General features: G+C 45.1%; 1 protein-coding gene across 5 annotated transcripts in view; it reads left to right on the plus strand.

Annotated features, from left to right (window-relative positions):
• Nucleotides 1–18,574, plus strand: part of LOC142402972 (spindlin-Z) — a 106,184-nt gene that overhangs the window by 10,661 nt on the left and 76,949 nt on the right. The window contains exon 2 of one of the 5 annotated variants that reach the window (XM_075489005.1): nucleotides 18,378–18,540. The exons of the other annotated variants lie outside the window; for them this stretch is intronic. The gene's annotated coding sequence lies outside the window, so the exon portion shown is untranslated. The remainder of the gene's footprint in view (nucleotides 1–18,377; nucleotides 18,541–18,574) is intronic. 5 annotated transcript variants of the gene reach the window in all.

The following is an 18,574-nucleotide window of genomic DNA, read 5'->3' on the forward strand; positions in this document are numbered from 1 at the left end:
GCATTAGTTTCAGAGCCAGTTCTTTGTCTTTGTGCATTTCTTCTCCACTTCTTAAAAAGCACCAGCAGTATCACAATCACTGTTCTCTGTTTTTTCCTCTCCTTCTGGAAAGGGCCATCAGTTTTACAACTTTATCCCCTCCCCCCCCCCCCCCCCCCCCCGTTTTTTTTTACGTATGCAGGATGTTACTTGTTTTCCACCAAAAAACTGAAAGAACTGTACATAAACAGAAAATAACATACGGTGTTATGATGTTGAGGGGTTTAATCTTTTGTAGGAAAAAAAATCAAACCCACAACACAACAGTATAGCAAGCAGTTCAAGTTCTTCTCATTTGCTGATGATTTCAGTGTTGACTACAATATTTAAATTATCAGTATTACAGGGCTCTGATTTCTTCTCTACAGCTCTACTACAAGCAACGCTCTTCACATTAAAGAACTACTTTGCACTGACCCTTCAAATTTATAAATATATAGAGTAGTTAGCTGTAGTTAGAGCTCCTAATATAATGCTGAATTTTCTCAGTGCCTTGCTGTTACTACATTTTATAACTTTGACAGCTAATGCAGCTATTAACTATTTAAAGTTGATAATCTCTTTAGGCTGAGATTTGTATTAACGTCATAGGTAGTGAGTGAATATTCTGCTATTGGTCTGGAAATAAAAAAAATCATGTTATTGGGTAGTACCTATGGCAAGACTTGCATTTAACAGCAAATGCTTTCAATTAAGTGATTTACTTTCCCAATGTAAACAGTTATTTGAATGCCTTTACATGAGAACTGCTTTAATCTAAGCTAAAATGACTGATTTCTTAATTGTGCAAAGACAATGAAACTTGCCACTGATTTTAATTCCCTAATCTCCCAGGGAGAACTGATAACTTCTCTGTGCCTTTGGGTAGGAGCTTATGATCTTCGTATTGGTGTCATCGTGCATCACTATGCAAAATGCTAATGTTTACTCTTTCACTGCTAGTAATTTCTAATGAAATTATTTATCCATTTTTTTGTGACTAGAGGAGGTTTCTTCAGTCCTAATTTATCCAACAACTTCATTCTAATTCCTTCCCCCCTGCCCCCAGTTAGCCAATTTAAGAAAGAGAATTAAGTTTTTTGCAGTCAGCATTTGGGTAGGATAGAGACCCAAGTTAATGCCTGTAATAAGCTCAATACTGTCTGCCATGATTGTAGTTACTATGGTGTTGATTACAGGAGAAGTTTAGGCATGTGTGTCTCAAATTGGTGAATAAATGGATTTACAGAACAGGTCATCTTTTTGGTTGGATACAGAGCTACTGTTGTGTAATTCCTTTTTCTAAACTGGTCCCTCCATTAAATGCTTTGTGGCTTTTTATTTTTTTTTTAAGTGTCAAATAGCCAATAAGGATAATGGAAAATAAGAAGCTATTTAGATTCATTTTCAGACCAATCAAATGCTATGAATAATAGCTTGTCATTATAAGAATTTTGAATGCTTATGGATTTTATCTACTTTCAAAATTGGTTGCTGTAGCACAAAATTATTAATGTACAATACACCATTTTTTGTATCTTCTGACAGATTTCTGGCCCTCTCCTCCAACTTGGTGGCCTGCCACTGCTTATCTTTAAAGACAAATAGTGATTATGTTGCAATACGTTGCGAGTAAGTTATAAAACAGCTGCAGTAATTGGGTGTAGACCCTAAGAATCAAGGGTTCCTAAAGCATGAACTGTGCCACCTCTGAATGCAGGAAACAAAAAATGTTCTTTATTGTGGCCCTTCATGAATAAAGTTGTAGAAGCCTGCTGCATTAGAAGAAATTTAGTTTCAAGTATGTCAGCAAGACGTTTGCTCTTACAAAAATAAGTGACCTCACAAATTCTTAAGTGTAACTAAAATATTTTCCTAAGCTAAACTTATTTTCAGTTTAGTGTTGCAGTGACATCATCTCAGTGTATTTCAGACTCTTAAGGTGTGAAAATGCATGTCCTAGAATAACTTGTTACTTATGGTCCAAAGGCCACTGGTGAGCCAAAAAGCTTGAAAGTGGCCTGTCAAATGGCAGATATATTTCCCCCCCCCCTTTAAAATATAATATCAAACTTAATATTGCCTCAGAGTTGGCAGGTATGTGTATATTAGTGTCTGCTAACCAGGATAGTTGAGAACTGGCTGTCAAATGCTGTTTGGCACTCAAAACATCAAGACTTTGATGTACAATGATTAATTAAAATAAGACTTCTAGCTAAGTGGTAGTAACTTACTATTCCACTACCTTCTTTAACAGCAGGGACATATACATTTGCACTGGGTATTTTTCTTTCAGAACAATTAGATGAGTCTTTTGATTTTGTAATGATGTTTCTCAGACTTAGATAACAGCAATTAAATTCAGTCTTCACGCAAAGGCTAATGACCTTAATATCATGTATGAGGAGACTCTTAGAGAACAGAAAATATTAAAATAGATGTTTCCCCCTCTATTTTCCAGAGATCTGTCTTCATCACTCTTAATCAAACCAACCCGTGTAAACTTGCTAACAACTACAATAAATTATTTGGGTCAACTTTATTTGTAAGAGAATGAGTAAGGACAAAATACTTGCATTCTACTACTTTAAGTTCACTTGTGTCTACCTATGGTGGGTTGACCTTGACTGGCTGCCAGGTACCCACCAAGCTGTTCTGTCACTCCCCCTTGTCAACAGGATGGGGAGAAAATAAGATGAAAAACTCATGGGGTGAGATAAAAGCAATTTAATCAAGAAAAGCGAAGGCTGTGCACAGAAGCAAAAAGATTTATTTTCTATTTCCCATCAGCAGGCAATGTCCAGCAACTTCCTGGGACTTGTCCAGCAACTTACTCTTCGCTGGGTAAAGAACTGGCTGGATGGCTGGGCCCAAAGAGTGGTGGTGAATGGAGTTTACTCCAGTTGGCGGCCGGTCACAAGCGGTGTTCCCCAGGGCTCGGTGTTGGGGCCAGTTCTGTTTAATATCTTTATCAATGATCTGGACGAAGGGATCGAGTGTACTCTCAGTAAGTTTGCAGACGACACCAAGTTGTGTGGGAGTGTTGATCTGCTGGAGGGTAGGCAGGCTCTGCAGAGGGACCTGGACAGGCTGGATCAATGGGCCGAGGTCAATTGTATGAGGTTTAACAAGGCCAAGTGCAAGGTCCTGCACTTGGGCCACAGCAACCCCATGCAACGCTACAGGCTTGGGGAAGAGTGGCTGGAAAGCTGCCAGGCGGAAAAGGACCCGGGGGTGTTGGTTGACAGCCGCCTGAATATGAGCCAGCAGTGTGCCCAGGTGGCCAAGAAAGCCAATGGCATCCTGGCTTGTATCAGGAATAGTGTGGCCAGCAGGACTAGGGAAGTGATCGTTCCCCTGTACTCAGCACTGGTGAGGCCGCACCTTGAATACTGTGTTCAGTTTTGGGCCCCCCACTACAGGAAAGACATTGAGGTGCTGGAGCGTGTCCAGAGAAGGGCAACGAAGCTGGTGAAGGGTCTGGAGCAGAAGTCTGATGAGGAGCGGCTGAGGGAGCTGGGATTGTTTAGCCTGGAGAAAAGGAGGCTGAGGGGAGACCTTATTGCTCTCTACAACTACCTGAAAGGAGGTTGTAGCGAGGTGGGGGTCGGTCTCTTCTCCCAAGTAACAAGTGATAGGACAAGAGGAAATGGCCTCAAGTTGCGCCAGGGGAGGTTTAGACTGGATATTAGGAAATTTTTCTTCACTGAAAGGTTTATCAAGCATTGGAATGGGCTGCCCATGGAAGTGGTTGAGACGCCATCCCTGGAGGTATTTAAAAGACGTTTGGATGAGGTGTTTAGGGACATGGTATAGTGGTGGTCTTGGTAGTGTTAGGTTTACGGTTGGACTCGATGATCTTAAAGGTCTTTTCCAACCTATACGATTCTGTTAAGTCCTGTCTAACTAATTTGATATCCTTCTATGATAAGGTCACCCGCCTAGTGGATGAAGGGAAGGCAGTGGATGTAGTTTTTCTGGATTTTAGGAAGGCTTTTGATACTGTCCCTCACAGCATGCTTCTGGACAAGTTGTCCAACTGTGGGATGAGTGGGTTCATGTGTGCTGGGCGAAGAACTGGTTGAGTGGCAGGCCTCAAAGGGTTGTAGTGAATGGGGCTACATCTGGCTGGTGACCAGTCACCAGCAGTGTTCCTCAGGGCTCAATTCTAGGGCCAGTTCTGTTCAATAGTTTTATCAACGATCTGGATGCAGGAGTTGAATGCACCCTTAGCAAGTTTGCTGACGATACTAAACTGGGAGGTGCTGTTGACTCTCTTGAGGGACAGGAGGCCTTGCAGAGGGATCTAGATAGATTGGAGCATTGGGCAATCATTAATGGCATGAAATTTAACAAGACCAAATGCCGGGTTCTGCACCTGGGATGGAGTAATGCTGGGCAGAAGTATAGATTGGGAGAGGAGTGGCTGGAGAGCAGCCCTGCAGAAAGGGATCTGGGGGTGCTGGTTGACAGCAGGCTCAACAGGAGTCAGCAGTGTGCCCTGGCAGCCAAGAGGGCAAACCACATCCTGGGGTGCATCAAACACAGCATAACCAGCTGGTCAAAAGAGGTGATTATCCCTCTGTATTTAGTGTTGTTGCGGCCTCACCTTGAGTACTGTGTGCAGTTCTGGGCCCCACCATTTAAGGATGTTAAGGTACTTGACTGCATCCAGAGGAGGGCAACAAGGCTGGTGGAAGGGCTGGAAGGCATGTCCTATGAGGAGCGGCTAAGGACTCTGGGTTTGTCTAGTTTGGAGAGAAGGAGGCCGAGGGGAGACCTCATTGCTCTCTACAGCTTCCTGAGGAGGGGAAGTGGAGAGGGAGGTGCTGATCTCTTCTCCCTGGTATCCAGTGACAGGACACATGGGAACAGTTCAAAGCTGCTTCAGGGGAGGTTCAGACTTGACTTTAGGAAGCATGTCTTTACCAAGAGGGTGGTCAAACACTGGAACAGGCTTCCTAGAGAGGTGGTTGATGCCCCAAGCCTGTCAGTGTTTAAGAGGCATTTGGACAATGCCCTTAATAATATGCTTTGACTTTTGGTCAGCCCTGAAGTGGTCAGGCAGTTGGACTAGATGATCGTTGTAGGTCCCTTTCTCATTCCGGAAATCCCCTCTTACCAACGCTTACAACTTATACTGCATACCTAAACCATCTTTATACCCAACATATGGACTTATACATTGTCATTAACTACTGTCCCCTGTCCCTTAACAGATAGATATTATTTCCCCATTGCGTGGGCCTCCACCACCCCCAAAATGTCCATAAGAACAGGCTATGACTTGGGCCCCATCAGTCAAGGTGGTCTCTTAGGACAGGAGAAGCAGCATGTTCGATTGTTGGGCGCCAGCACTGGCTTGGTTTGGGTCATCGTTGCACTCACCTGGTTCCTTGCAAAGTTCACTCTGCGTCAGTTCAGGTCGTTCCTGCTATATTACTTCCTACAACATACAACTCGCATCACAGATTATTTTCCCCCAAGGTTAAATCTCCTTGAGGCACACACTGGGTCTCCCCATCCTTCTGCATTACCCACCAAGTACACCCAGGTCCTTGAGCAAAGACAATCCCATGAATGGGCTTGCCTTTTCCCAAGGGAGGAGCAATCCACACCGCCTTCCCCAGCCACTTCCCTATGTGCGCTATGGGGGACCTTATCTCCTCCCACAATATGTAGGGGTTTTGTTTGGGCAGGACAAGGATCGTTACTAGATCCTGTGGTGTTAAGCAACCAAGTGGCTTCTGCTAAATTTATATCCCAGTGCTTCCATGCCCCAGTGCCCAAAGCTCTCATTATAGTCTTTAACAGACCATTATATCTCTCAGTCTTTCTGGAGTCTGGTGGGTGATAGGGCATGTGATACATACACTCGATGCCATGTTTCTTGGCCCAGGTGCTTATGAGGTTATTTCAGAAATGAGTCCCATTGTCCGACAATTCTTCCTGGGGTACCACGTTGCCACAAAACTTGCCTTTCAAGGCCTAAGATGGTTTTTCGGGCAGTGACATGGTTTACAGGGTATGTTTCTAGCTACCTGGTAGTTGCTTCCATCACAGTGAGTATGTAGCGCTTGCCTTGGCGTGTTCATGGCAGTGGTCCAATATAGTTAATTTGCCAGGCCTCGCCATATTGAAAACCCTGCCACTGCCCTTTATTCCAGGGAGACTTTACTTGTGTGATTTGCTTGATTGTGGCACATGTTTCACATTCATGGATGACCTGCGTGATGGCCTCCATGGTCAGGTCCACCCCTCTCTCATCTGTATATTGCATCTTTCCCTAGATGCCCTGATGTTTCGTGGGGCCATCGAGCTACAAATAGCTCACCCGTACACTCCCAGTCCAGGTCCACCTGAACCACTCCAATTTTGGCAGCCTTGTCTACCTGTTCATTGTTTTGATATTCTTCAGTGGCGCAGCTTTTGGGCATGTGAGCATCTACATTCCGTACCTTCACAGCAATATTTTCTACCCAGGCAGCCATGTCTTGCCACAGTATGTCATGGTCCCTTTGGATCTCTCAAGTTTACAGGACAACATACTCTCTAAATTAAACTTAATTTTATGAGCTTATATAAGAAATATAACAAACAAACATGACAAACAGGGGCTTAATCCCCTTTGCACAGACTAGTCTAGCATGTGAATTCACTTATTCACGATATAAGTCATAAGGTTTCATAACTTATAACCCATAACTTGTAACTCGCGCACCTACGAGCAAAATTGTTACCTAGCTGATGGTGAGAGTGCTCATCCTTCCTCCTCCGTCATGGTGTGGGCATCCCCTGTATCGCACCAGGAAGCATGAAAGCCTCAGCAGTCCAGCTGCTGTTGGATCCACTTCAAAAGCTTTTTGGGTAAGCTGATGTTTTTATACCTTCTAACTTGGAACTTTGGTCTGTACCATTTCCATGAGGTAGCAGATTCTGATGAAACTGCCAGATGCTCAATATGCAATGATGATGGCTGCAGGAGACAGCAATCTGCAGGTGATAATGGCTGTATAATGGTATTTTAGCCCTTTCTGGCCACCGTGTCCTGCCTACATGTTGCCCTCACTTTGACCTAATGGTGCTGCTCCCAACATACATCAGGCCTTAGCGTGAGCCTTGTGGGAGCCAAAATCTGAGCAGGAGTTGAGTGAGCAGTCAAACTGTGCAGCTATGCAGATGGGTTTATCTCTGCACTGCTGCCAATTGGTCTTCTTCCACTGCTGTAGCCACCCCCATAGGGCATTAGCCACCATCCAGGAGTCAGTATAGAGATGGAGTACTGGCCAATTTTCTCATTTAGCAATCTCAAGGGCTTTCACTTCTGGAAATGGTCTCGAGTCATGTTCTCCTTCAGTGGCTTTGGCAACTTGTCATGTGGGACTCCACACAGCAGATTTCCACTTCCGATGGTTGCCTACAACATGACAGGATCCATCAGTAAACGCAGCATAATGCCTTTCATCTTCTGATAACTCATTATATGGTGGTGCCTCTTGGGCAAGAGTCACCTCCTCAGGCGATGCTCTGAAATCTCTGCCTTCTGGCCAGTCCGTGATCTCTTCCAGGATTCCTGGGTGGTTGGGGTTTGCTGTTTGAGCCCAATGTGTGATCAACACTACCCACTTACTCCATGTAGCGCTGGTTGGGTGATGTGTAGAGGGGATGTTTCCTTTGAACATCCAGTGTAGCACAGGCAATCGCAGTGCCAAGAGGAGATATGCTTCTGTACCAACAACTTCTGAAGCGACTCAAACCCCCTCATATGCTGCTAGTATCTCTTTTTCAGTCAGGGTGTAGTGGGCTTCTGATCCTTGATACCCCCGGCTCCAAAACCCTAATGGTTGACCTTGGGTTTCTCCTTGTGTTTTCTGCCAGAGGCTCCAGGTGAGACGATGCTCCCCAGATGCAGTGTAGAGCACATTTTGCACAGCTGGTCCTGTCTGGACAGGCCCAAGGGCTACTGCATGAACTATCTCCTGTTTAATTTGTTCAAAGGCTTGTCATTGCTCAGGGCCCCATTTGAAATTGTTCTTCTTCCGGGTCACTTGATAGAGAGGGCTTACGATCAGACTGTAATTTGGAATATGCATTCTCCAAAAACCCACAACGCCTAAGAAAGCTTGTGTTTCCTTTTTGCTAGTTGGTGGAGACATGGCTGTTATTTTGTTGATCACATCCATTGGGATCTGGTGACGTCCATCTTGCCATTTTATTCCTAAAAACTGGATCTCCTGGGCAGGTCCCTTGACCTTACTTTGTTTTATGGCAAAACCGGCTTTCAGGAGGATCTGGACTATTTTCTTCCCCTTCTCAAAACTTCTTCTGCTGTGTTACCCCACACGATAATGTCATCAATGTATTGCAGATGTTCTGGAGCTTCACCCTGTTCCAGTGCCGTCTGAATCAGTCCATGGCAAATGGTGGGGCTGTGTTTCCACCCCTGGGGCAGTCAGTTCCAAGTGTACTGAACACCCCTCCAAGTGAAAGCAAACTGTGGCCTGCACTCTGCTGCCAAAGGGATTGAGAAAAACGCGTTAGCAATATCAATTGTAGCATACCATTTGGTTGCCTTTGACTCCAGTTCGTATTGAAGTTCCAGCATGTCAGGCATGGCAGCACTCAGCAGTGGCGTGACTTCATTCAGGCCACGATAGTCTACTGTTAGTCTCCACTCTCCATTAGACTTTTGCACTGGCCATATAGGACTGTTAAAAGGTGGACGAGTCTTACCGATCACTCCTTGGCTCTCCAGTCGATGAATCGGTTTATGGATGGGAATCAGGGAGTCTCGGTTGGTGTGATATTGCCGCCGGTGCACCGTTGTGGTAGCAATTGGCACCTGTTGTTCTTCGACCCTCAGCAACCCCACAACAGAAGGGTCCTCCGAGAGACCAGGCAAGGTAGACAGCTGCTTAATTTCCTCCATCTCCAAGGCAGCTATACCAAAAGCCCACCGGTACCCTTTTGGGTCCTTGAAATACCCTCTCCTGAGGTAGTCTATGCCAAGGATGCACGGAGCCTCTGGGCCAGTCACAATGGGGTGCTTTTGCCACTCATTCCCAGTTAGGCTCACTTTGGCCTCCAATACAGTTAACTGTTGGGATCCCCCTGTCACTCCAGAAATACAGATGGGTTCTGCCCCTGTATAGCTTGATGGCATCAGGGTACACCGTGCACCGGTGTCTACTAGAGCCTTATACTCCTGTGGGTCTGTTGTGCCAGGCCATCGAATGCACACAGTCCAGTAAACCCGGTTGTCCCTTTCCTCCACCTGGCTGGAGGCAGGGCCCCCCTAGTCCTGGTCATAATATTCATTACCCATTTCTTGTATATACGAGTCAGGAGTTTCTTCATTAAAACCAGGAGTAAGATCAGCCCTTTTACTCTGTCTGGGGAACTGTCCACTGGAAACCGAAGCAGCAATTTTCCTGGAAGAACCCCCTTGGGTGATTGTTTTTCCTTGCAACTCACGTACCCACGCCTCTAGGGTCGAAGTAGGTTTTCCATCCGACTTCCTCATGTCCTCTCCGTGGTCATGCAAGTAAAACCATAGGGTGCCCTGTGGTGTGTACCCTCTATATCCTCTCTCTTGAGCAGAAGAACGCTGACTCCTAATGGCTGAGACACTGGTCCGTACAGGTGGGGAGTAGGACATATCTTCTTTGAACCGTTGGAACTCCCGGGACAGTTTCTCCACAGCCGAGACAAGGGAGGAAGAGATACTTTATTTGTATTCCCAGAGGTGACTAGCAGCTTCATTCACTGTTGGACCGTCTCCGTCTTTCCAGGTCAGTATTGCCAATGAGTTGGCACACGACGGTGGTGCGTTCCGTACCAACTTCCGCCACATAGGTCGTGTGCACTGGACCCCATCTGGATCTCTGGGTGACCGCTCATCGTCCAGGTCGCCATAAATCACTTCCAACATGGCTAATTCCCTCAGGTACTGGATACCTCTCTCCATGGTGGTCCATTTCCCGGGGCGATATACAACATCTTCCTTGAAGGGATATCTTTCCTTTATAGCTGACAGGAGTCGCCTCCAGAGGCTGAGGGCTGGTTCCCCTTTTCCAATCGCTTTGTCAATGCCCCCTTCCCTAGAAATGGATCCCAGCTGCTTGGCTTCCTTACCCTCTAATTCCAGGCTACTGGCCCCACTATCCCAGCATCGGAGCAGCCAGGTGACAATATGCTCCCCTGGACGACGGCTGAAATCTTTTCGCATATCTCGCAGCTCACTCAGGGATAGGGATCGTGTGGTTTCCGTCTCATTTACGAGTTCTTCCTCTTCCTCTCCCTGTGATGGCCCTGCTCTTTCATCTTCCCTTTCTAAATGAGCTGACTTTCGCTTCCAGGATTTCTTCTTGTGTATAGGGGCAACTGATACTGACACGGGTTGGTACCCTGTTTGAACCGCAGTGCTTGTAACAGAGTTGTCCGGAGCAGCCGCAGCGCCTGTCGCAGGGGGGGGCTGCAGTAGCCGCAGCGCCTGTCGCAGGGGGGGGCTGCAGTAGCCGCAGCGCCTGTCGCAGGGGGGGGCTGCAGTAGCTGCAGTGCCTGTCATTTTGTCACCAGATCCTTGAGGGTTCTGAATAGTGTTGAATAGGGCTCGGTAGGCATGGGCCAGACCCCAGCACATTGCAGTGATTTGTGTCTCCCTAGAATTGGCAGGGTGACGACATACTTTTTCCAAATATTCTACTAATTTTTCAGGATTCTGCACTTGTTCAGGGGTGAAGTTCCAAAACACTGGAGGTGCCCAATAACTTAGGCATTTGCCCATGCTATCCCACACACCCTACCACTCATAACTATCCAGCCTTGGGGCAGATCTCTGGATGATATTCTTAAATTGCTTACTAATCTTGGACAAGATCGAAACAATATTCCCAAGCAATACCAATAGATGTATCTTAACTACCCAAGGATGTTCAAGATACTGAAAAGTTATTGTAATGAAGGAGGAAGCATTGTAGAAGAAAGTAGTGAAGGTACAATTCTGCATTTCCTCCATAAAAAACCTCTCAGAGGAAGAGGTATCATTGCTAATTGTCTCCATGAGGTGGTACCTGACATACAGTAATGGTTTCAGTACAGCACTTAGATACCAAAATAAACCCAAGGTCACTGTTTTAATAACAAATCTCACAGGCAAAACATCACCAATTAAAGCAGAGCACAGCAAACTGCAAAAACCAACACCGGTCTTTAACATGGACAGCAAAAAAATGAGCATGGTGCAGATCAGGTAAACCAATATCGAGAACAGATGAATCAATATCGCGTCCCACAACTACTAACAGATCTAAATTCCTTAATATGCTCTGGTTAATCTGTTATTATCTCAAACCCTTCGTGCCCCACGTTGGGCACCAAAAAGGACTGTCGTGGTTTAGCCCCAGCTGCCAGCTAAGCACCACGCAGCCGCTCGCTCACTCACCCTGGTGGGATGGGGGAGAGAATCGGAAGAGCAAAAGAAAGAAAACTCGTGGGTTGAGATAAGAACAGTTTAATAATTGGAACAAAATAATAGTAATAATAATAATGAATTGTAATGAGAAGGAAAACAACAAGAGAGAGAGGAACAAAACTCAGTGGAAAAAAACAAAACAAAACAAAACAGTGATACAACCATTCACCCCCCGCCGACCAATGCCCAGCCATTCCCTGAGCAGCGACCGCTACCCCCCAGCCAACTCCCCCCAGTTTATATACTGGGCATGACACCATATGGTATGGAATAGCCCTTCGGTCAGTTTGGATCAACTATCCTGGCTGTGCCCCCTCCCAGTTTCTTGTGCACCTGGCAGAGCATGGGAAGCTGAAAAGTCCTTGACTAGTGTAAACACCGCTTGGCAACAGCCAAAACATCAGAGTGTTATCACTATTATTCTCATACTAAAATCCAAAACACAGCACTATACCAGGTAGTAGGAAGAAAATTAACCGTATCCCAGCCGAAACCAGGACAATAATACAGGGATGTTTTCATTATTGCTGAGCAGTGCTTACACAGAGTCATGGCCTTTTCTGCTTTTCACAGCAGCCCACCAGCGAGTAGGCCGCGTGGTGCACAAGAAGTTGGGAAGGGGTCACAGCTGGGACAGCTGACCCCAACTGATCAAAAAGATATTCCATACTATATGACATCATGCTCAGCAATAAAACTTGGCGGGGGGGGGGGGGGGGGGGGGGGGCGTTGCTCGTGTACTGGCTGGGCATCGGTTGGTTGGTGGTGAGCAACTGTTTTCATTTGCATCACTTGCCTTTCTTGGGTTTTATTTTTCTTTGTTATTTTCTTTTTCATTACAAATTATTATTATTATATTTTATTTCAATTATTAAACTGTCTTTATCTCAACCCATGAGTTTTCTCACTTTTACCCTTCCGATTCTCTCCCCTGTCCCGCTGGGGTGGAGTGAGCGAGTGGCTGTGTGGTGCTTACTTGCCAGCTAGAGTTAAACCACGACAGTCCCACTCAAAATAGTTCTTCTTTTGGGTTACTTAATAGAGTGGGCTCAGAAGATGATTATAACCTGGAATATGCTTTCTCCAGAATCCCACAACGCCTAGGAAAGCTTGTGTTTCCTTCTTGTTAGCTTGTGGGGACATAGTTGCTATCTTATTGATCACACCCATAGGGATGTGACAACATCCATCCTGCCATTTTACTCCCAAGAACTGGATTTTCTGTGCAGGTCCTTTGACCTGGCTTTTTTTTTTAATGGCAAAACCAGCTTTCAGAAGAATCTGTTTTTTTTTTTTTTTTCCCTTCTTAAAACATTTCGGCTTTGTTCCACCACATGCTGATGTCATCGATGTATTGTAGATGTTCAGGGGCATCACCCTGTTCCAGGCCATGATAGTCTACCTCCATCAGACTTTTGCACTGGCCATATGGGACTACTGAAGGGTGAGTGAGTCTTGCTGATCTCTCCTTGGATCTCCAGTCGATGAATCAGCTTATGGATGGGAATCAGGGAATCTCGGTTGGTGCAATATTGTTGCCTGTGCACTGTCATGGTAGCAATTGGCACCTGCTGTTCTTTGACTTGCGGCAACCCCACAACAGAAGGGTCCTCTGAGAGACCAGGTAAGGTGGACAGCTGTTTAACTATCTATGTGTTCATGGTGGCTACACCAAAAGCCCACCGGTACCCTTTTGGGTCCTTGAAATACCCTATCCTGAAGTAGTCTGTGCTATGTATACACAAGTCCTCCAGGCCAGTCACAATAGGGTGCTTTTGCCACTTGTCTCCTGTGTACTGATGTCTACCAAAGCATTGTACTTCTGTTGGTGCCATGTTCTGGGCCATTGAATCTACACAGTCTGATATACCCAGTTATCCCTTTTCTCCTCCTGGCTGAAGGCAGGGACCCTCTGTTCCTGTTCAGAGTATTCACTATCTGACCCTTGCAGTGCCAGACTAGAAGTCCCCTCACTGGAATCAAGTAAGGTGATCTCAGTCCTTCTTCTGTGTCTGGGAGATATCTGATTGCCTTCTTGTGTCTCTACAGCAACTAAACTGACACCCTTCTTGGATGGCCCCTTCTTAGCAGCTGTGTTCCCCCTTAGTTCATGTACACGGGCTTCCAGCTTAAAGGTGCGTTCACCATCCTACTTCCTCATGTCCTCCCCCGGTCACGTAGGAAGCACCTGTCATGGTTTAACCCCAGTAGGCAGCTAAGCACCACGCAGCTGCTCACTCACTCCCCCGTCCCAGGGGGATGGGGGAGAGAATCAGAAAGGTAAAAGTGAAAAAACTCAGGGGTTGAGATAAAGACAGTTCAGTAATTGAAAAAAAAAAAGAGGAAAAATAAAACAACAAAGAGGAGGGGAAAAGCCCAAAAAACAAGCGATAGAAAAAAACCCCCAAAACACAGTTGCTCACCACCAACCGAGTGATGCCCAGCTAGTCCCCGAGCAATGGCAGCCCTGGCCAACCTCCACCCCCCCAGTTTTATTGCTTAGTATGATGTCATGTGGTGTGGAGCATCCCTTTGGTCAGTTGGGGTCAGCTGTCCTAACTGTGTCCCCTCCCAACTTCTTGTGTGCGTCCAGCCTACTTACTGACAGGGCAGTGTGAGAAGCAGAAAAGGCCTTGACGCTGTGTAAGCACTGCTCAGCAATAACTAAAACATCAGTGTGTTATCAGTGCTGTTTTTAGCACAAATCTAAAACATAGCCCCATACTAGCTACTATGAAGAAATTTAACTCTATCCCAGCCAAAACCAGTACAGAACCTTCGGGTGCCACGTGCTTGGGGCTCCTTTTCCCTCTAAACAGGGTGGGAGGGGACTGGCTCCGTGGTGTGCCCCTAATAGCCGAGGCGCTTGCCCATGGGGACAAGGAGGGACAGAGATTTTCTTCAAAGTTTTGGAGTCAAGAAGACACTCTCTCCACAGCTGGTGTATCCGAATCTGGGCAATACGTTGTTGCCAAGCTGTTAGAATGACACTGTTGCATTTTGGATCACCGTTCTCCACATGGCCCGCATACACCTGTGTTTCACCTGTCATTCAGATCCATTGTCATCTATGTCATCATAGATGACTTCCAGTACCGCTAAGTCTTTCAGGTACTGGACGCCTTCGTCTGCAGTAGTCCACTTTCCTGCAGAGTTCACAAGATCTTCCTTGAATGGGTATCTTGCCCTCACACTTGAGAGGAACTGCCTCCTGAGACTGCAAATTGCTGCCTCTTTTCTAATTCCTCTGCCAATTCCCCAGTTTCTAGCAAGGGATCCCAGCTGTTGGGCTTCCTTATCTTCTAATTGCTGACTATTGGCCCCGTTATCCCAGCATCAGAGCAGCCAGGCAGCAATTCGCTCACCTGGCTGGTGGCTGTAATCTTTCCACGTCTCAAAGTTTTTTCAAGGTCAGGGACTGGGTAGTTTCCCCCTCTTGTGTGATTTCTCTCACTTCCTCCAATTTCTTTGCTGAAGGACCGGCTTCCTGATCAGACCCTTCCTCTTCCTCCCTTACTAATTGATGACCCATTGACCTCCTTGTCCACTGTTTCTTTTTCACTACTGGGGCAATTACTGTAGTTGTTGTTTGGGTCCCTATCTCAACTGTCATGTTCTTAGATGCAGTTTGGGTCCCAGTCTCAATCATGGCATTCTCAGAGGTGGTTTTGGTCCCTGTCTTAACCACAATCCCTTGATAGTACTGATTTGTGGCTTGATAGGCCCAGGCCAAGTCCCAGTACAGTGCTAGAAGCTGCTGGTTTTCATTGGGGTAGGCAAGGCACCCTTCTATCAGGTGGCGTGTCAGTTTGCCAGGGTTGCTTGCCTGTTCAGGTGTAAAGTCCCAGGCTATGGGAGGTGATAACCGCCCTAGGCACCTGCCCAAATCCTTCCACACACCCTGCCACCCAGGGACCGGCCACCTCAGGGCACATTTCAGTGTCTCCTCACCCAAAACCTGTCTCCTCTTATGCCAGGACGACACCAGATTCCACGAACCCCATAATATGCTAACAGTATTAACTGGTAGTATTAAAAAGCTCACGTCAGGGTGAGCAAGGACCTTGGGAGCCTGCGCAATAAAACCACCCACATCAATCCTGGATGGGAAGAGACAGGTGTATTCCCTCATCCTTTCCACCACATAGCTCCCCCAGCACAGTAAGGCATCAATACCAGGGCCAGGCACATAGTGATTAACATGTTCCCAAGGTCAGCAAAATAGAGATAAGCAGTGCAGCCAGCAAACTCCGTGACCTGCACAGAAGCCTGCAACTTAATAACTACTGTAACTATAGCACGCTCAGTTCAAATGTGCCGTTGTTTCGCCTATTTTTGATGCCACAAAGGACCGAGGTGGGTTGACCTTGGCTGGCTGTCATGTGCCCACCAAGCCACTCTATCACTGCCCCTCCTCAGCAGGACAGGGGAGGAGAAAATACAGTGGAAAAGCTCACGGGTCGAGATAAAGGCAGTTTAATGAAGAAAAGCAACGGCTGTGTGTGGAAGCAAGCAAAAAGATTTATCTTCTACTTCCCATCAGCAGGCAATGTCCAGCCACTTCCTGGGAAGTAGGGCCTCAGTACACGTAGTGGTTGCTTCAGAAGACAAATGCCTTAATAAAGAATGTCGTCCCTCCTCCTCCTTTGTCTTATCTTTTATTGCTGTGCATGATGTCATATGGTATCGCCATAAGTTTGGGTCAGGTCTTCTGGCTAAGTCCCCTCCCAACCTCTTGCCCACCTGCAGCCTACTGGCCTTTGGAGGGGTAGGAGCTTGGAGAGACAGCCTTGATGGGGCACTACTCAACAGTAACCGAAACATTGGTGTGTTATCAACACCTTTCTAGCTACAAATGCAAAGCACAGCACTATGAGGGCTGCTATGGGGAATGTTAACTCCATCCCAGCCAGACCCAATACATTACCACAGAACGGTAGCAAACACATAGGTTATATAGTAATAAGCTGCTGCTATCATATCCCAGGTAGTGGTTATCTTTGTGCACATGTTCTTGGGTTCAGGGGAAGAGGAGGATGGTTACCTGTTATTAATGAGAAGCTAAGCTACTTCATATTTGCCGTGATGCAAAATGTGCAAATTAAGGCAATTACGCTAACCTGTGGCAGCTTGTTACCCTGGTGTCTGTGCATGTTCTTTCCCTGCTGTTAAATGCAAGGTAACTTGAAGTAAAGTGAACAATTAGGGGTGAGTTAAGAGTACCTTTCTATTTTGGAGTTAAGATTTATATTTGGGTGAAGGCATATGGGTAAAGATTTCTTGGGTTTGAATAAATAGTAAATCTCTTCTTTAAGTTGTTGATAAAAGCATTATTTTGTAAGATTTTTTTTTAAATATGGAGGACTGTATTTATTAAATGAACAGTCAGTAAGTTGTAACATATGCAAGGTTTAATCAGCAAGCAGATTTTTATTACCTGTAAGTATGTGGATGCTTTAAAAACTCATTGTGCTTTATAGAGTCCTGTCATATTGTGTCAGGAGGAACTGTAGCGATGGGATGAATAGAAATGAAGTCACATCTTAATATTTCCAAATAAGTGATAAACTTTGCCACTTTTTTTAAAGCTAGTTGGCTAAACTGTCATTGCTGTTTACAGTGGTTCTATAGAGAGTAGAATACTGAAATTGAACTGTTGAATTCCTGCCTTCCTAATCCTTGTTCTGTTGGCATAGACAAGTCATTTCAGAATAAATATGCATCCATGCTGCATGAGGGAGTAGAGCTCTGAAAGAATTCTTTAAAAATGCTCTGTGCATATGTCTTTAGTGTCCTAGTACCTAAGGTGTACCTAAAGTTCTGCAATGAATGACTGTTAAAGGTTTTTGTATAGATAAATGTTTCACTAGTTCTTCCCAACTGTTGGAAGGGAAATGACTAGAAATTGGAGTTTTTATTTAAATTATATGTTGATAAAAGTACATTTTACTTTTTTAATTAAGTCATTGCAAGCTCAGTTGGCACTAGCCAATTCTCCGATTCTTCCTATAGCCTGATTCCTTTTTAGTGGAACAGACAACATGTGTGTTTTTAATACCAAACTTCAGATTCAACTTTTTGGATTCTTGTTTTCAATTTTAGTATGTGTTTTTTGGACTAATAAGGGAAACAAGAAATTCTTCTTAGGGCAAGTATATGGCAAAATGTTGTTCAGTCCATTAGCCAAATATTATTGAATCTGGTTGTAATGTTGCTAATGTGGGAGGCAGATCAAATAAGAAACTATCACATTTAAATTATTTTAATTTTAGACTAATGTTTAATAACTGGCTTTACTGTTGATGAGCCCTCCAAACCAGACCAAAACTGCAAGGTTTTTTGGAATACATTATCTTGGAGAACCTAACTTTATTCTGTTTTTTGGGTTATTTATTCTTTAAGATTGCAAGCATGTAACTTTTTTCCCCCCTGAAACCTGGAAGGAATTTCAGAAAGCTAATTTTATTTAGCATGAGACTAAATGTGAAACCTATAATTAAAATGAGCTTTTTTTTCCTCCCCCTCATCACTTTCTGAATATGGTATGTAATTTCCCACTCCCATCCCTGTTACCTCAAAATTTTCATTTTTCTGTACTGTTTTCATCACTTCAGTTTTGTATCAGTGCTTTTAATTTTTGCCTCTGTCTGTTGATATCCAGCTTTTTTTCCTTTCGGCAGAATCCTATGCCTATAGCTAATTGTAACCATCAGTTGATGCATTGATAGCTTGTCTGGTTTAGTGAACATGTAGCGTTATCGCTGTCATTTATCTTATAATTAGCCCACACGTCTTCAGGTTTAGTGTTTAAAGCCCGTAACAACTGGTATGGTTTCTTCAGTAGTGGGTTATAGGACTTTCTTGGTCTTTTTTTCTTCCTCTAAAGAATTGCAGGGACATACAGAGCAACATACAATTAAATAGAAGGAAGAAGACTGATCAGATGTTCCAAAAGTATTTCCAGTTTATTCAAAGCCCAGCACAATGGGAGAAGCCATAATTTGTGAACTATTGAACTGGACCAGCCAAGATGATCATACTCTTTGCAGGTACCTCTATTCATCAAGGGAAGATCAAGAACTT

Source organism: Mycteria americana, assembly GCF_035582795.1.
Source record: "Mycteria americana isolate JAX WOST 10 ecotype Jacksonville Zoo and Gardens chromosome Z unlocalized genomic scaffold, USCA_MyAme_1.0 Scaffold_18, whole genome shotgun sequence".
In the NCBI taxonomy this organism is placed as follows: domain Eukaryota; kingdom Metazoa; phylum Chordata; class Aves; order Ciconiiformes; family Ciconiidae; genus Mycteria; species Mycteria americana.